The sequence below is a fragment of the Monodon monoceros genome, unplaced genomic scaffold, assembly GCF_005190385.1.
Source record: "Monodon monoceros isolate NGI ecotype Baffin Bay Population unplaced genomic scaffold, NGI_Narwhal_1 Super_Scaffold_2, whole genome shotgun sequence".
Lineage (NCBI taxonomy): Eukaryota > Metazoa > Chordata > Mammalia > Artiodactyla > Monodontidae > Monodon > Monodon monoceros.
In genome coordinates, this window is record NW_021703776.1 from 90,948,729 (window position 1) to 90,967,877 (window position 19,149).

At 44.8% G+C, this 19,149-nt stretch overlaps 1 protein-coding gene across 2 annotated transcripts in view; it reads right to left on the reverse strand.

The window, feature by feature from the left end:
• The window catches only part of HIPK2 (homeodomain interacting protein kinase 2), a 197,239-nt gene that overhangs the window by 84,741 nt on the left and 93,349 nt on the right, over positions 1–19,149 (reverse strand). The gene's annotated exons all lie outside the window — the stretch shown is intronic.

Sequence of the window (19,149 nt, forward strand, 5' to 3'; positions counted from 1 at the left end):
AGCCGTTCACTGGCTGGCCACATGAACGTTCCTGAAAGGGCCATCCCCCGTGTACAGCCTAACCATTCCTGGGTGCTGCTGTCTGTCTCCTGGGGAACCAATAATGGGCGGGAGTGGGGAGAAGGCAGCATTGGGGGAAAAAAGAAAAGCATTGGGGGCTTCAAGTGGGACGTCGTAGACATATGAGAAAAGTAAAAACAATTTTCTGACTTAGAACTTCAGAACACACTCAAATAAGTATTATTTGCGTGACCACAGCTGACTTTGCTGTCATGTCTAGCACAGGACATGTGCTTTTCCCTTACACACGATTCAGACTTTCTTCAAATCCTTTCTGAAAAAAGAAATAAGAGAAACAGAATTAAAATCATTGTTTGCTCTCTGCCCACAAGCCATGGGGACAGAGGCTGATCTGAGGTCTGCTGTTGCCATATGGCCTCCAGGGCTTTGTTACACTTGTGAGTTGGACCTTGCACCTGTGATCACTTGTCCTCCACAGCCCAGGTGTTTCCAAATCCTGTTTCGATGGCTGAACTCATTTGGGACTCACAGTTCTGTAGGCTGGTGCTGAGAACGGAGTCAGGCTGCCTCGTGCCCAGGGCTAGCCAGTCTAGATACTTAACAAGGAAAGAATTATTCCAAGAAACAGAAGGTATCTGAGTTTCCCTGGCAGATCCGGTGACAGAGAAACTCCCAGCCCTCAGATCTTGGCAGGAGATAGGAAGTGGCTTGAGCACCAACAAGGGGAGCTGTGTACAATGGAAGGAAACAGAATCTGAAAAGTCCAAAAAACATAAACGTGGACGTTCCCTTCTCCGATTTGCTGTCTCACGTTCCACAGGCTCATGGCTTCTAACAGACACCCTTTTTTTTTTTAATTAAAAAATTTATTTATTTATCTTTGGCTGCGTTAGATCTTTGTTGCTGCTCACGGGGGCTACTCTTCGTTGTGGTGCTTGGGCTTCTCATTATGGTGGCTTCTCTTGTGGAGCACGGGCTCTAGGCACACGGTCTTCAGTAGTTGTGGCTCGCAGGCTCTAGAGCACGTGGGCTCAGTAGTTGTGGCACACAGGCTCAGTAGTTGTGGCTCGTGGGCTCTAGAGCGCATAGGCTCAGTAGTTGTGGCACATGGGCTCAGTAGTTGTGGCTCTCGGGCTCTAGAGTGCAGGCTCAGTAGTTGTGGCTCACAGGCTTAGTTGCTCCGTGGCATGTGGAATCTTCCCGGACCAGGGCTCGAACCCGTGTCCCCTGCGTTGGCAGGCAGATTCTTATCCACTGAGCCACCAGGGAAGCCCCTAACAGACACTCTATTTGGGACAATCCCGGGGTGTGCTGGTACGCTGGCACTGGGTGGGGGTGGAGCAGGTCATCTGTAATATTTGTGGACTTCTGTGGTGTAAAGACTGCCCCCATGGCTGACTTCTAGCCACCAACAGTTGAACTCCTGGCTTGCAAAATTCCTGATTATTTAACCACTAGCCCCTGAAAGCTGGTATAAGCCACCAGCACACCACTGGATAACACATTAGAAACCATGGAGTACAACCCTACAACCAATAAGAGTCTCTTCTGCAGAATCCCTGACAACTCTTCATCAAAGCTCTGTCTAATCCTCCACTGATGAGCTGCTCACTGAGTCCAAATCTGCTCACCCTAGAATCCCCTAGGTGTGCCCAGTGGAAGAGTGCAGGATAAACCTACCTGTCTGGGGTGGTGTCTTCAACATGTCAACCCTCTACATATTTAGACAGTTACCATAAACCTGGAGGTGTTTTCTTCTCCTTACTAAACAAACATCCTCAGATTCTTCAATCACCACCCTTCACATCAAAAGTAAAACTGGCCCCCCACAATAAAATGAAAAGAAAATGTTCTGTATGTAACATGACCCAAATATGATTCAATGAGAATCATATCCCTATCATCTCCCTTGTTCTAAATACTACGTTTTTCTTACTCTGTCCTAAGGTTGCATTAACTCTTTTGACAGCCATCCTATACTGACGACTCATCCCACACAACTGTCTTTCCCAAAGGCCCCCAACCCGGCCAACCCTGCATCCCAAAGTCTTTTAATATATTCCACAACTAATTCAGGTTTCTTCCATCAATTGATTTTTAAAAACACCATATGCTATGACTATATTATTCTTACTAAATGTTATATGGTGAGCTTGGCTCGTGCTTCTGTCCTACTGAGATCTTTTCCAATTTTTCCAGTAACGTAGTTATTCTTCCACAGTCTGTGTTACCCACAAACTTGATAAACAAGCCTTTTATGTCTTCATCCAATTCACTCGCTTTGACAGGATTCTGCAGCAGCTGTAAAAGACCTCCTTCTACACTGAACGATTCTTTAAGCCATGATCTTTGAGTGTGTTCCTCCCACCAGCTAAAATCCACCAACTCTACCACTGTCCAGTCCATATTTCTTCATCTTGCTCCTAGAGTTTCAAACACCTATCAAATGCTGAGCTGAAATCTAGGATGTACTTTTAGCAGAAAAGCACTATATAAAGGTAAGGATTTGCCTATGATCCACCCCACTCCCCTGCAGATCTATCCCTCCGGAAGTGTTACGAAGAAAATAACGGGGACCTTATGATGGTTCCATAGCTGCTTATAAACCACTTGCCAGTTAATCCCTTTTAGAATCTTCCTGGGAATTAACAACAGGTTTACCACCTAGGTTCTCACCCAGGTTCCCACAGATCTCTCTAGCTCACTCTCTTGTGTGTTACAGCCAAACCAAGTTTCCTAAAACGCCACTTTCTTTATGTCGCCCTGTGTTCAAGACGCTCCTGGCCCCGCCACCCCACCTGGCCACCGCCCGCCTTCGGCTCTATGTCTGGTGCCTCTCGTCTGTCCACTGCTGGCTACACTAAGTCCTGCTTCCACCACCCTCAGCCCGTAAACTCTCCCTGCCTTCTGCCCTGCTCATTCCTACCTACTCTTCAAGGTGTACCTCAAGCCCCTTCCTCCATGAAGCTCTCCTTCATGAAGCTTTCCTCTCAATTCTGTTCCTCACTGACCTTTGCCTTCTTTATATAATATTCATTTGAATGTTTACAGCTGTGGAGTCATAGAATAATGGCCTTTACAACCTGGAAGACTGGACTGGAGACCACCAGGCCGAGCTCTCCCTTTAGCTTTAGAAGGGAGTTTACACCCAGAGATGCAGCAGCACATGTAGCTGGAGGGCCCCAGGACCTGGGCCTGAGTGACTGCGCTGCCATAGGAGCTGGGTGACACACCCCATGGGCTCCTCAACTGCCTGAGGCTCAGATACGAGACTATATAGCAAGTTCTTTAGAAAGAGCCACACGGCTGTTGGCTGCCGGTGGTATTACCAGTACCCTCAGCTAGAGGGTGAAAACCTTAGAGTTAACTGTGCATGGAGAGGGGCTTTATTTAGCTTTAAATAGTGCTATTTATAAGCATTAGGGGCCAAACTTTAAATAATAGCTACAGGTAAAACTGGGTTCATGAGACATTAGAAACAAACAAACAGAAAACATGTGAAAGCTAAATTCAGTTAGACTCTGGGGTACAATTTGACCTTGAGAGACTAGCACTTTCCACCTTCCAACCCTGGAAACTAGCGACAGAGTAACTGATAAGAAGTAACTAGCCCAGAAACCTCCTATACTCTATCTCCAGGTCCCCTCAAGCCCACCTTTGTTTTGAGCGTGCTCCGTCCAGCAACTGTCACCAGCAGAATGAAGTGGCGTCTGGGCCTCCCTCCAAGAGGCTGCTCCCATGGGGACTTTCTCTCCTCACACTTGGTCACTGGCTTCACTGCCACCCCCACTTCATGCCTAAACACCCAGGCTTCTCCTAACTGAAAAAACCCTCATGGTAGTAATCACCCTGCTTTCATCTTCCTTTTTTTCCCTGTCATCTGCGTTTTTCTTGTCCTCCTTTCTCAACTACTCCAATAAGTTTTTTCCCCTGAAAACTCTCTCCCTCATCCCTACAGCATGGCTTCTGTTTGCGCTGCTGTGTTAGAACATTCCTGTGGAGGCCACAGAGCGCCCCCTCTGGTGGTCTCTGTGGCGGCAGTGATGTGGGTCTGAGGCCACACTATGGCCCTATTTCTCTGCTGGCCCTTTTCCCTCCCCACCACAGACTTAATCCTCCCCATGACTTTCAACTGCGTTTTCCTTCTGAGTGCGAACTCGTCCAAAGCACACAAGACTGACAAATCTAATCTTTGCTCCTAACTGCTCCTGAATTCTATACCTTAATTGTCCAAATGAACATTCTCCTGATACTGGATGGAGACAACACACCAAACAAGCAGCTCGGAATCCCTCTTCTGTCTTATTATAGGTACTCTGTCCCCAGCCTGTCATCAACACCAACACGACAACGGTTTCCAAATGCTTAAAATTCCTTTCCCTTGGTTACCCTTCCTTCTTCTTATCTCACATTCAATACTTTATGAAACCCAGCAGACTCCTTTTCTGTAAAAGATCTAACGTTGCTGTGTCTTCCCCCATTTTCTCAGCAGACACCCAAGCTATGCCGGCACTGACCCAGCTCTTCTGCCTGGACTCCTGTCTTCAGCCCCTGGCCACATTCATCAATCAATTCACGCCCTAGTCACAATTATTCCATTACCCACTTTCCAGAAATCTACAACTGCTCTTTATTCTCACTACGTTACCAAACTCATCCCCTGTTAAATTAGTACCTGGTACTTAACTTTCTCCTACATATATAGTCACCCCAGCTGGGACACCCAGGGCTCACAGCTAACCTGACCCTGCTGCTCATCTGAGGATCACCCAGGACTGGGGTTTCAGTGCAAATGCTCATGGTGGGACCTGTTCATTTTGAGCTTTGAGAACGTTCTTCAGTTGTTCTGTTTCCAACGAGACTGTAAGCTCTTTAAAATCAGTAAGTAAGGGCTTCCCTGTTAAAAGTCAAAGGTCAGTCCATGTCATTTTATGGACTGGCAAATATCATGTTCTTCCTTGAAGTTTTAACTAGACAGATAAGGCACTCCAGAAGGAACTGTCCCACTGTGTGACTCTCTGGGAGTTGGTAAAGGACTCCCAGAAAGTGCAGTCATTCTTTCAGGATGCCACAAATAGATACAGTCATTTGCTAAATGGCACCATGAGACACCTTATTTTTCATGCTATGACCTGCAGTCATTTTGACTGATCCTTTCAATTCCTCCTTAAAGTGGTACGGAACAAAAACATGCTAGAAAGTGTATTCAACAACCTTGTAACAATATTAAAAAACTATATTAAAAAAAAATCTGGGGGCTTCCCTGGTGGCGCAGTGGTTGAGAGTCCGCCTGCCGATGCAGGGGACGTGGGTTCGCGCCCCGGTCAGGGAAGATCCCGCATGCCGCGGAGCGGCTGGGCCCGTGAGCCATGGCTGCTGAGCCTGTGCGTCTGGAGCCTGTGCTCCGCAACGGGAGAGGCCACAGCAGTGAGAGGCCCGCGTACCGCAAAAAAATAATAATAATAAAAAAATAAAAAATCTGTATTGCCACTCTAACACAAAAGCTTTTCACTTACAATTTTTTATATAGTCGTAATCACAGTCCACGTACAATTTTGCTTTCTTTCGTCACTGACAGTTTGTAATTACTCTTGTATACTTTTGATCTTTATACTTATAACCCAGACTCCACCCAACTATTAATATTCCATTTTCAAACTTTTATTCTTCATTGCTCATTTGCTGATTCTGTTGTCTCTAATATTCAATTCTTAGAAAAACTAGTTGGATAATTATATATATGCATACAGCTTTTAAAAATCAATTATTTGTAATTTTAAGGAATGAGATTATCAGGTGAAAGCATATAAATATATTTATGGCTGCTGTTATAATTTGCCAAGTTGATCTTTAGTAGGATTGTACAAACATATAGTTTTAAATTCAATTTTATAATTTTTGATCTACTTCTTGTGTTGAGTCACTGCTGCAGGGTCCTAAAATAGTGACTGCCATTTCAGAAACGGCATTGACTTGCTGGCTTTTGTAATAAGAAAAACAATAACAAAGGGAAAGCTCTCACAAAAAAAGCCATATATCCTGGAAAAAGTTTGTACATTGGTACAATGTACAAAACATATTGGTTAATCTCCTTTACACACAGAACAATCTGGTTTCATATGTAATAAGCTGTGAATACTTTCTGTTTTACCTGGGTTATCTTTTAGGTAAGACAGAAGAGAGCATTTATTTACACATAAATTAAAATTAACATTATCTTATGCAACAACAGTTAGATAACTTACTATTAACCAAGTAAGTCTGATTAAATGCTACATGTTGTGGGAAACAGACATGATTTACTTTGTATTTAACCGGGTGTCCGGTGAGACATCACTCACGTAAAGCACTGATAAGTGTGCTTTATCACATTTATTTCTTCTAGATTGACTAGAAGAAATTAATAAATGAAATCAATTCTATTAGAGTTTAATGCCATTAATTTTGTGATTAAAATTACAAATGTTAATTCAGATTTTCTAGGACTGTCTGGCTAATGTTAAAATTGCACATTTGATTGGGTATTAGCTGTTCTATTTCGTTGAGACAAAATCCAGCTTTGAATCCAAGTGGTTAAAAATGGTGAAGTAAAAAAGGACTGATGACTGCCTTTTATTCCTCTAAATGTAACTATTTACACTGATTGGCTTTCGTCTATATGCCTTTCAACTGTCAAGATATTCTGAAAATAACGGACCATGGAAGAATTCATGAAGTGGCAGGATCAACTTAACCTCTGCTTTCTAATGTGAGGTGTAGAATTTACAGAAGGGCCAATTCAATTTTCTTATCAAAAACAAAACCAAGAACATGCCCTTAAAATCCCTTCCTTTGGGTTAATTAATCCCTTTAGCTAACAACTACTTTAAAAAATGGAGGTTTATCATTCTGACTAGGGAGTGACCTTTCTGGAAGAATCTCAGAGCCCTCCTCCCACTCAGGAGGCCACAGTCTATCCCCTAGGCCAGTGGGTCACTGTGTACTCAGCCTGCTGTTAAGTCATTTAAAAGGATGAACCATAAACAGAAGCCCTGATCTCTCACTTTGAGGAGCTGGTGATCTGGCAGGGGAGATAGCTACACTGACTTCACGTAATTAAAGACAGCGGTACCATTAATAAGCCCATTTTTTTCTTTTGTAACAGGGAAAGATCTTAAAAATTGTCTTCTTAAATCCAGCTTTTCAAGACTCATTTGTGAATGAGAAAACAAGACTATAAAAGGTTCTCCATAAATTATCTGATGAGTATGGTTCTTACACAGATGATATATGGCAAGTGGAGGGATGACCTGAAACCACGTAAACGCAATGGGAAATTCCTAGGTGTCACCGAATTGTTTCACGAGCAACGATACTACCACAGTCACACACACACAAAAATTAAGTGATGAAGTAGAAAAGCACTAAAGCCTAGGATAACCAAACAGACTATATCTCAAAAAAGACTTCAATAATGTGAAACTACATCAACTATGATGGAAAAAAATAGTCTACAAACATTATAAATGTGTTAGTGTGGCTTTTAGAGGAAACGGATGAAACATAAAGAGCTATTGACGGCAGTCATATGGCAATGAGGTCAGCACAACAGCTAGGCACAGGCGTACCTGGCTGAATCTTAAACTGGGATCATTAAGCTTTATTTATGTCTTGCAATGCCCATCATTTTAATCTTTTATTTATGGAGATTCCAAGACAGAGCAAGACGTGGCACAATTAACAGGTTAAATGTATTTTTTACTAGCTCTACTAAAAGATTTGGTTTAAATTACCCTCAAATTGCTTTCAGACATTGGGCAAGTGAGAACTGATACGGTAAACGCTAAACATTTTCAACTCTCATGATGGGTTTGAGAGGCCGGCCTGAGAAGGTTCGGAAGTCATACAAGAAGCTGTTCTTCCTTCAGTGGACACCTCTCCCCACACAACTGGTGGAGGGGTGCAGAGTCAAAGGGTCCCCCCAGGTCTGTGCCCTGATTAAGATTCTGGACTCTCAGGTGGCAGGAGCGACACGATGTAATTCCTGATCATTCCCGTAGCCGGCAGTGGAGGGGGAGCTGCACCTCTCACTCCTGATATTCAGATCGGATTGTTTTTGGCCAAGTTTAAGTATCTTCCAGCTTTGATGACAACTTGAAAAGCAACATTCTTAAAACCCACAATTTGAAACAGTGAACCAAAGGAGTAATTTGTGACAGAAAGAACATTAAGGTATTTTCATAATACTTGAAAACGAAGTATTACAACTGGAATTTGGTGGAGTGAAATTGGCACGTCAAACACAATAGAAGACTGTAAGAGTAAAAGGTAGAATAACTAAAAGAAACAGTAATTATACCCAGGACAGGTTTATAGAAAACCACACTGGTTAACTTTGTATTTATAGACTTGAAAAGAACTGTGAATGTGACATTTTCTCTAATATTGTGATTGCTCTGCACCCATCTTTATGCCAGTCTCTAAAATTGATACAGCCACTATGGAGAACAGTATGCAGGTTCCTTAAAAAACGAAAAAAGAGAACTACCATACGACCCAGCAATCCCACTACTGGGCATATACCCTGAGAAAACCATAATTCAAAAAGAGTTGTGTACCAAAATGTTCATTGCAGCTCTATTTACAATAGCCAGGACGTGGAAGCAACCTAAGTATCCATCGACAGATGAATGGATAAAGAAGATGTGGCACATATATACAATGGAATATTACTCAGCCATAAAAAGAAACGAAATTGAGTTATTTGTAGTGAGGTGGATGGACCTAGAGTCTGTCATACAGAGTCAAGTAAGTCAGAAAGAGAAAAAAAAATACTGTATGCTAACACATATATATGGAATCTAGAAAAAAAGGTTCTGAAGAACCTAGGGGCAGGACAGGAATAAAGACTCAGACGTAGAGAATGGACTTGAGGACATGGGGAGGGGGAAGGGTAAGCTGGGATGAAGTGAGAGAGTGGCATGGACATATATACACTACCAAATGTAAAACAGATAGCTAGTGGGAAGCAGCCGCATAGCACAGGGAGATCAGCTCCGTGCTTTGTGACCACCTAGAGGGGTGGGATAGGGAGGGTGGGAGGGAAACGCAAGAGGGAGGAGATATGGGGATATATGTATATGTATAGCTGATTCACTGTTATAAAGCAGAAACTAACACACCACTGTAAAGCAATTATACTCCAATAAAGATGTTAAAAAAAAAAAGTGCTGAATGCAGATCAGAAAATCAAAGCCGATTGAGAACTATTTATACGATCTGTGTGCCCAAATGGATTGGACTCCATTACAGTGCTTTCAGTTGTGAGTAAAGTTGTAATGAAGTGACTTCAATGTATTTATTAGAAACGGGCTTTGCCAGACTCTGAGCTTTGAGTGCTATAGTTCAGATGGGCAACGCAGACTATTTTAATTACTCCCATTTGTTCACTGTAGGCAGACCTCAGAGATATTTCAGGTTTGGTTCCAGAACACAGCAATAAAGTAAGTCACACGAATTTTTCGTTTCCCAGTGTATATAAAAGTTATTTTTACATTATACTGTGGGCCTATTGTGCTTAAGAAAAGTACTTTATTGCTAAAAAATGCTAACCATTATCTGACAATGCAGGGTTGTCACAAACCTTCAATTTGTAAAAACTGTAATATCTGTGAAGAGCAATAAATCAGGGTATGCTTGTATTTATAGATCTAGTTTAAAATGACACATTTGAATTTTAACATTATAATACCTTGTTCTGGATTTTTGTAAAACAATTTTTATTAATTTCTTATAGTTTGTCTACAGCTCATTCATTCATTCATTAATTCAATATTTAATCTAGTGACCACAATGCATGCTGGGCACTGTTTTAGATGCTAGAGATAATACAGTGAATAAAACAGACACACCCACTGCAAACCTCCCTGCCCTCATGGAATTTACATTTTACCTCATATAACACACGGAATGTTAATTGAATTGATTAGCTGTTGACTTAGTGATTTGAAAATACGTTACATTTATTTAAGCTGGCATGAAATTATACAATATCTTTGATATGGAAGACTAGTCAGGCTTATAAAAATAACTGGGAAAGTTTTAAATATGTCATATCAACTAGTCATTAATTACTGGAGAAAGGTCAGTTCAAGTCCTGACTTCAGAACATAAGGACTTAAAAGTAACATTTTTATTAATTCTGGGGTCAATTAAGATTAAACCAGAATCATGATTTATGTAGTCATTGTGGGTTGTCCTCCACATGACTACCTCATCTTTAACTCCTATCATAGTTATAAAGAATTTACACTTTTACTATCCTCAGACATGGTATGATTTAGTATTTTATAATGTATTCAGTATCCTCCTTGCAGAAACAATAACGCAAGTTGGAACAAAGCCTAGAAGGCAAAATTACCACCTGCAACAATTAAGACAAATATTTTAACAGCCATAAATCTGTCTAGAACAGAAAGTCCTAGTGGTTAGAACAGTGGTGATTAGAAAAGCAGTGGTTAGAACATTTTTATGGAAAAAAAAGGAGGGGGAGGGGAGGTTGAGGGAGAGGATGGCCAGTAAATGACATTAGAGACCTACAGAGTCATCCCACCTGCTCTGAGGCCCGGGTAGAGGTGAAGAGTGGGCAAAGGATGAGCTGACAACGCCGAGACTGAAAAAGAGTGTCAGTCGGGAAGAAACAGAAGGAGCATGTTGGCTGGCAGCAAACGAAGGGAGTGGTGGCAGTCTCCTGACCTTGACAGTGATGTACTCTCGCTCTCATTCATATTCTGTCAGTTCTCTCTCTCCCTCACAGAGGAAAAGTCAGTCAGCCACCAGTGCTCTGAGCACACTGCCAAAACCCCCCTCCCCGAGCAGCAGCCCAGCATTGTCTGCTTCTTTTTATAAGATGAAATGCGGGAGCCCCTGGGGACTGAGGTCTGTGGGGCTACCTGTGTGAGGCTCTGGGCGGGCTGGGGTCGGGTGGAGATGCTGGCCGGGCTGTGGCCCCAGGTGTTTGCATTCGAATTCCCTCTCACTGTTTCAAGTGGGTCTTTGCTGTCCTTCTACCTGCAAGGGCAGTAGGTACCCTAAAGAAGTCTATTTTTAAAATGTTTATCTCCAGCACATTGTCTGGCACCAGGTAAAGCCCATTCATAGAGGGTGGTGTTCAAACACCTGCTGTCTTTCGGTTTGGGGATCTTCAGTATAAACGTAGTAAAGAAGCTATATATAGCCAAAAATAACAGTGATGCCGATAACCAAAATTTGTGTGGCTCTTCACAGTTTATAAGGCGTCTTCCCCGACACCCTCTCTTCCGTCCCTCAGAGCTGTGCTGAAGGCGGCTTATGGGTTCAGTGAGGTCAGATTTCACACTATGCAAAGTGAGGAGAGATTTTTGTTTTTCATCTTTTAATCCTCTTCTGTTATCCCACATAGAAAGCAGCAAGAAAAATTAAACGAGAAACTGCTTGGTATTGATTAGGTAAAATGGTGACTTAAACAAAGGAGAGATCCATAAGGACAAGACAGCCCGAATCCATCCAGGGAGCAAGGTGTGAGCTGAGCCTGAGCAAGGAAGGTGTTGCAGGGAACGCGGTAGAGAGAGGGCCTTCGCCTGGGGATAAAGTAGGAACAGGGGCACAGAGAGGGGAGCCAGACCGGCTAGAACAGAACAGTAAAAGCAGATCTCAGGCAGACTGGCCTAGTCTGGCCCTGAGTATCAAACCTGGCATGGACCGAATGCTGCTCCTTTCCACGAGAGGAAGAAAGAGGAACACGGTAATCATACTAATCAATTAGTCTTCTGTTTCCAACCTCAATTACCAGAGCAAATTAATTACTTCATTAAGTAGGAGATTCTCCCTTGATTCCAGTCATTAATGAATATTACTAAGTAAAACTGGATTTGTATGTCTAAAACTTTCGCTTTTCATACCCTTGATAGGGCTTAGGGTCAAGATGAGAAAGAGGTGCTGGATATGAACTTGGGACTCCAGCCCTGGCCATCACCTTCCCTCCGTCCAGCCAGGCTCTTCTCTGTAAGAACCATCGAACTGAACTGTCCTTGGAATCCAGATGCCTTAAGCGTCTGCCTCTATCAGTCTTAAAACTAGTCCTGGGATAAGTGCTCTCATCTTTTCTGTATTTGTGCTGTGTCTAATTTTAGTTTTATTGTACCAAAATGACTGACGTGGGTTTAACTGCTTTCTCAGGTGGGTGTTGGTTCATCCGACGGGCAGATGCTCGCTCCTACACTTATTAGCCTGGTGCGTTCTGACTAATTTATGGAACGAGGTAGGGTACGTTTTCTCCAGCAACACGTCCTGCTCAGTGACTGTATCATCACCAAACATTTCAAAGTGACTGCAGCTATGTTAAAAATACTAGCTAACCACTGAGAGAGGTGTGGCGGGCTGAAGTCCCTGGCCCCAGGGTATGGACAGCTTGTGAGACGGGACACACACCTACCAACAAACAACACGAAAAGTCAGGGCCTGGCCTGCTGCGTGGCGCTGACTTGAGTTTTTTGGAAGGAGCTTTGAGGTGGACCCTCAAGCTAGTGCTAAGAGCTAGGAGAGGGCAAGGGTTTCCAGTCCAGGGACAAAGTGTGACAAGCCAACTCTCTGATGAGACTCAAAACAACCTACTTCCTTCAATGATGCCTCAACAGATGGCTGCGCTACGCTCCTCCTCGGTGGTTTTCCTACACCCAGTTCCTTCCCCAGTATGAATCACTCCCACAGCAACGTTCCCAAACTACACGTCCCATCAGGTCAGTCCCCTGCTCTGGAGGACCAAGTACAGGCTGTCACCCTAAAATATGGTCCTAAGGTAACTGTATTCGTCCTGGTTCCTTCGTCTGAGTAGAGGCCAGCAATCTCCTTCTGCAAACGGACAGGTGATAAATAATTCTGGCTCTCAGGCCACACTGTTGCAACTATTCACCTTGGCCGGCCTGGCGTAAGAGTAGCCACAGACACCTGGCAATGAGCGGACGGGGCTGGCTTGTGGGCCGTGGTTTGCTGACCCTTCTGTAGACATCCCAAGGCTGGGCCCAGCCATGCTGAGCCCTTGGCCGTCCCCCTTGGGCCTTCCAGCCGAGAGACCAACCTCCTTCCACGGAGTCCCCTCACACTCATTACTGGCTGTCAACATCCCTCACGCTCTTCTGCCTGCCTCAAAGGCCCCTCCGCCGTTACACCCGTCTGCTCCCCCAACCAGCCCCTTCAGCAGACATTTGTGGGCCGCCCACTGTGTGCTCAGCGCCAGGTATACAGAGTGGAAGGCTGGTCCCGCATGGGAGCGTTAGAGTCTAGTAGGGGTGACAAACAGGTAAGGATGATCTCAACAGCACGGAGGACCCGGATGAAGCTCCCCTGCCTCTGACCTGCCACGGCACCTGCTCTCTACAACGAAACACCTCGCGCTTCCACATCTACACCCTGGAGTTGAGGCCCCTCTGGAGAAGACACCTCACACGGTTCCGTGCACACAGTGGGTACTCAAAAAAGTTAATAAAGTGAATTAAAATTTAAATTAAATTAATTAAAATTTAAATTAATAGTGCCTCATGGCTACCTGACACATGCATACAAATTTTAGAACTTTAAATAAGAAACTACTGTATAGCACAGGGAACTCTACTCAATATTCTGTAATGACGTATATGGGAAAAGAACCTAAAAAAGAGTGGATATGTGTACATGTATAACTGATTCACTTTGCTGTACAGCAGAAACTAACACAACAGTGTAAATCAACTATACTCCAATAAAGCTTAATTAAAAAAAGGTGTATCGAACCCATTGTGCACCTCAGATTTAAGCAATTCTATACGTCAATTATATCTCAGTAAGGCTGAAAAGAATTTTAATAAATTTTAAAAAAATAATAAAAAATTTTAGAACTTTAATATTTTTCAATAAATATAATACAATGTTAAGGTGAGGGGACCGATTTCCAAAGAACAGGACCATAAAAGAAACCGGAAATAAGTAGGAGCTGGAGGCTGACATACGTATTTTTTTACGTATGTGTCAAACAACAACACAACAGCTCTGTGACCATCCTTCTAGCTGGCGAAATGACTCTTATTCTGTGGACATGCACTTGCAAAGATTACCCTGAGGAGACGTGGCCACTCTGAGTAGATTAGAGAAGTGGAAATGGGGCTATGGAATCGTATTAGGAACGCCATATGCTCGGAGGGACCACCTTTAAACTAAACCTCCTATCAAAACACCTTCACGGGGCACTGCCAGTTATAAATGTGCTATACTCGACTGGGAGAAAATTCCATGAGAGCTTACAAAACCTCGCTAGAAGCATTAAAAATTCCTAGCCGTTTCAATATTTGTCATTCAGCAAATGTTAATGTTTCTTTTTGTATTCCTACTGAAGCTTGAAATTAACATGGCTTTTTGTTTATTTCTTCATTTCTGCACTCTTGTCAGCTCATCTCAGGAATGTACTTTGTTAGCCCGCTGCTGCAGAGCCAAAAAAAAAAAAAAAAGCCTCAAGACATTCATACCCTGACTAGTAAAAGGCTCTGCGTGAAATTACATTTGTTCTTTAACCTCTCAGAAATAGAACCTTCCGCTTAAAGTAAATATTTAACACCTAGGACGCCTTTATCAAGAAACATTTTGAGACAGACATTAGCCTCTCTCGGTCCCCAAAGCCGGAACCCTGGCGGTGCAAAGTTCTCTGCTGTTGATGCCGAGGGACCGTGTGTACAGGGTATGTAGGCTGGAAGGCAGGGGTGAACACAGAATTTTCTAAGGCAAACTGATCTCTGAAAAAAACACCCCTCCCCCTCCCCAAGACTCTTTAAGTCTTGTATTTTCAAACCACTCTGGATGCAGGTCCCAGGGAAGGTCCTCTCTGCCCCAGGGCTGTTTGTGTTGGATCCAGACTGCTTCCCAAGGACCCGACTCCGGGAAGCCTCCTCCCAGCTGGGAACCTGATTTACACCCCAGCTTAGCTGCTGCCCTGACAGCTCTGGTGGGCATGGGGCCTTCAGAAGGAGAGCCCTGACCTGGGGCACTTGGGAGGGAGCAGCCTCTGGCTCAGGTACCCAATATTGAGTTTATGTTGCTGACTTAAAATCCTGCCTCACAGGGTGCCTTGGGTGTTTTGGGGACGCTGCTTTATGAAGGCTTTTGTGGCGGCAAGGGATTGTTTTGAAAAGTATAGACCGTGACAGACATGGGTACTGAATGCCCCCAGTAACAGAATTATCAGAGTCTGTATCCCAAACTGGCTTGAAGAATGCCTCAAATGTGGCAAACCATTTTTAACTTGCTGTTAAGATCGGCCAAAGTCTTCAGAAGACAGAATCTTTCTCACATCCGTGGGTATGTGTATGTTTAAATATGTTTGCTGAACTTCCCAGCCAGGACAGAAGGGCACGGCCCCACCCCCCCACCCCCACCCCCCGGGTTCAGAACATGGCACCTGATAAAGCTCGGAGGACAGCCGCCGATGGTGGCTCTGCGTGTCCTTTTAAGGCCGTTTCCACGGGCTGTGTCTCCCGCCTGTCACGAGGACCCTGCTTAGACCACAGGGCCCCTGGGTTACACAGCACCCCCTGTCCCGGGGTACCTGCTCGTGAATTTCCCGTGGAGAATATCATGATGCTATATTCATCCTTGTCTTGGCTGACGTTGACTCACTATATGATAAAGCCACTCTTCAGTCTCTATTTCGGGTAGACTATGCACTTCGGGGGAGCTGGTAACACACCTCTCCTAATATAAACGTACAGGAGAGGCCATTAAGTGCGGGCCTCTGAAGTTTTAATTGGGTCAATGTCTTCACTGCCACATCCCACAACCAACTTGAAAACTAAACTTGCGATGTTTTCTCAGACTTTGGCTTTTAATCGTTCTCTTTCTTGGCTTGTTTTGATAACGCAAGCCCGCTGCTATCCGACGTGAGGACCGGGGACAGGATGGGGGCGAATGGGGAGGAGGGAGCAAGAAACCCTGCTTTTTGGGTCCTTCTGAGCTGTCCTTATTAAAAGTTGATTTCAAAAGTTCGTGGTGAATTTTCAGAACGCCAGGTGTAACCCCTCTATATAAACAGAAGCACAAATCCACTTCCACACCCCATGTCTGGATTATCTGCCGTTTTACACACTGAGCCCCAATGCTCCACCCACCCTCCCATCTCCTCCTCCCTTCAGCCTGGACGATCAAGAGGCGACCATGGAAAATTATCTCCAGCGATTGCTAAACGCCACATAGGAAAAACGGCACATTTTCTGTGAACCCAAATTAAGCTGTTTGCTCTAAATGAAAATTAAGGATGCCACAGCCCCTACCAGGCAGCGCATGTAAAGATTCTCACATGACATGTCCCGGTACCCCAGGGACAAAAGGTTTTCTTTAAGCAAAGTCTCAGAATGCAGCCTGGACTCTCCGCTGGCCAAGCCGAGTCCACTGCAGCACCCACCGCTCCTGGGAGTGGAAGGCCTCAAGTTCTCCGAGCCAGAATCCCCCCCATAGGTCTTTGCCCAGTGACCCAGGGCCTCGCTTGCAGGACAGCCTCCCTGTGGAGTGAGAGTTGTGCCAGCCCACAGCTGCTTGGCCTGAGTGGGCTTTGTTCTTTCTAGCCCAGGAATCACAACTGCATTCTTCAAGTCTGGTTCCTTCCCTTAATTTGCCACGTCTGTTGCTGGCCCACAGCTTGTGCCACTTTTGGTACAGACCCAGGGTGATGCTGGGCTCACGGTAACACACCGATGTGGCCACTGCCCCAGCTTCCAACTTTCCTTGGTGCTGCTCATTCCACCCTAGAAGGAAAACATTCTTGACTGCCAATTACTAGCTCAATATTCATGGCATCCCAGCCCCTGATAATTCAGTCCAAGTTGCCAGTCTCATCAATCACCACCACGTCCATTCACTCACTCCCTTTTTCATCTGTTCATTCATTCATAAAGATCCCCTGAGGCCTACAGCAAGTCATTGTGCCTGGTACCAGAGACACTAAATAACACGCATCTCTAGCCGAGTTTCCTCAAGAAACTCACACTTGGGCTTCCCTGGTGGCGCAGTTCAGGGGACACGGGTGCAGGGGACACGGGTTCGGGCCCCGGTCCGGGAAGATCCCACATGCCGTGGAGCGGCTGGGCCCGTGAGCCATGGCCGCTGAGCCTGCGCGTCCGGAGCCTGTGCTCCGCAACGAGAGAGGCCACAGCAGTGAGAGGCCCGCGTACCGCAAAAAAAAAAAAAACCCCAAAAAACAAAAAAAAGAAACTCACACTTGAGTAGTGGTAGGCAGACCTATAAGCATGTATGTACAGTAAAGGGTCAGGACGAAGGGTTCTATCCAGGCACCAAGGACGGAGATGGCAGTTCTTGGTTCCTTAGGGCCCAGCTTGGATGCCACCTCTGACGGGAAGCTTTCCGTCATCACCCATCCTCCTCTGGGTCCTTTTGGGGGGCAGGGCAGTAATGAATGTGCTCAACCTCGGCCCGCACAGGCATGAACAGTCCTCGATAGGCACCCTGGCTTGTACACGGCGAATGCTCCGTGCATGTCTACAGCTGATTCAAATGTACCTAATAGTAAATCTTAGGCTCAGGGTGAACAGCAACCTTCCCAAAGTACTGCACCGAGAACCCACGTTCCTCCTTCTTCTGATGGAAGGGGCAGAAGCGTGCCAGACGACTGAAGTCAGGAGTCTGCCTGCCGGCTCCAGCTCCCCACTCTGAGTTGTGTGCTTTCCAAAGACTCTCCTCAGACCCCTCCGGCCCTTGTCCCCCATCTGCATCTGCAGGACAGTAGAGGCCCCGGATGGGGAGCAGGTGGGAGGAGAGGTCCAGGCCCCCGGGGAGCAACACAGCAGCAGGACGAGACTTTCTGGTGGTGGATGGAGAATGCACCTCCCCCCTTAGAGACGAAGCATGTTCACCACTCACGCACCATCCCTTCAATAAGGTCACTTGCTAATTACTGAACAAAACCTTGCTGTTTGTGTGATATGGAGCATTACCCAGGGGGGCCCGGCTTTCAAACGCAGAGTCTGGACGACGACCACTATGAGCACATCACGCTCATGTGTTTCCTATACACGCATATGCTACATGTATCGAGATAAAAATACTGTAAGACACTGCATTGGCTACTGTTGCAGGGGGACAAATCACCACAAAACTCAGCGGCTTAAAATAACAGTCATTATCTCGTAGTTTCCATAGGTCAGAGATACAGTAGCGGCTTAGCTGTGTGGTTTGGTTCAGGGTGTCTCATGAGGCTGGGATTAAGATGATCTGCTTCTAAGCTCACCTACATGGCTACTGGCAGGAAGCCTCAGTCACTCTGGCTGTTGGCTGGGGGCCTCGGTTTCTTTCTACATGGGACTCTACTGGGCTGCTCACAACAAACACAGATAGATTTTTTTTTCCCTCCTGTGATTTTGAAGGCTGTAGATGCTTTAGAGAATGGTTGTGAAATATTTAATAGGCTCAGAATCTGATGACGGATATCTACCTACCTATCCACACACACACACGTATGCATGTATATTTTTTATATCTACTCCCCCCCCACATGTATGCATGTATATTTTTTATATCTACCCCCACATGTATATTTTTATATCTACCCCCCACACCCGTATGCATGTATATTTTTTATATCTACCCCCCCACACACATGTATGCGTGTATATTTTTTAGTGTAAGGCAAGTGACATTAACTCCTTTCACACTGCTGTGCAATCACCATCACCATCCATTTCCAGAACTCTTCTCATCTTGTAAACCTGAAACTCTGTGTCCATTAAATAATAACACCCCACTCTCCCCTTTTCCCTGTCCCTGGCAACCACCATTCTTTCTGTCTGTATGAATTTGGCTACTCTTAGTACCTCATATAAGAGGACTCATACAATATTTGTCCTGGCTTATTACACTTAGTGTAATGTCCTCAAGATTCATCCATGTTGTAGCACGTGTCAAAATTTCTTTCCTTTTTAAGGCTGAATAATATTCCGTTGTATACATATATCACATTTTGTTTGTCTATTCATCCATCTGTGGACACTTGGGTTGCTTCCCCCTTTTGGCTATTGTGAATTATACTGCTATGAACATGGGTGCACGAAGATTATTATTATTATTATTTTTGGCCGTGCG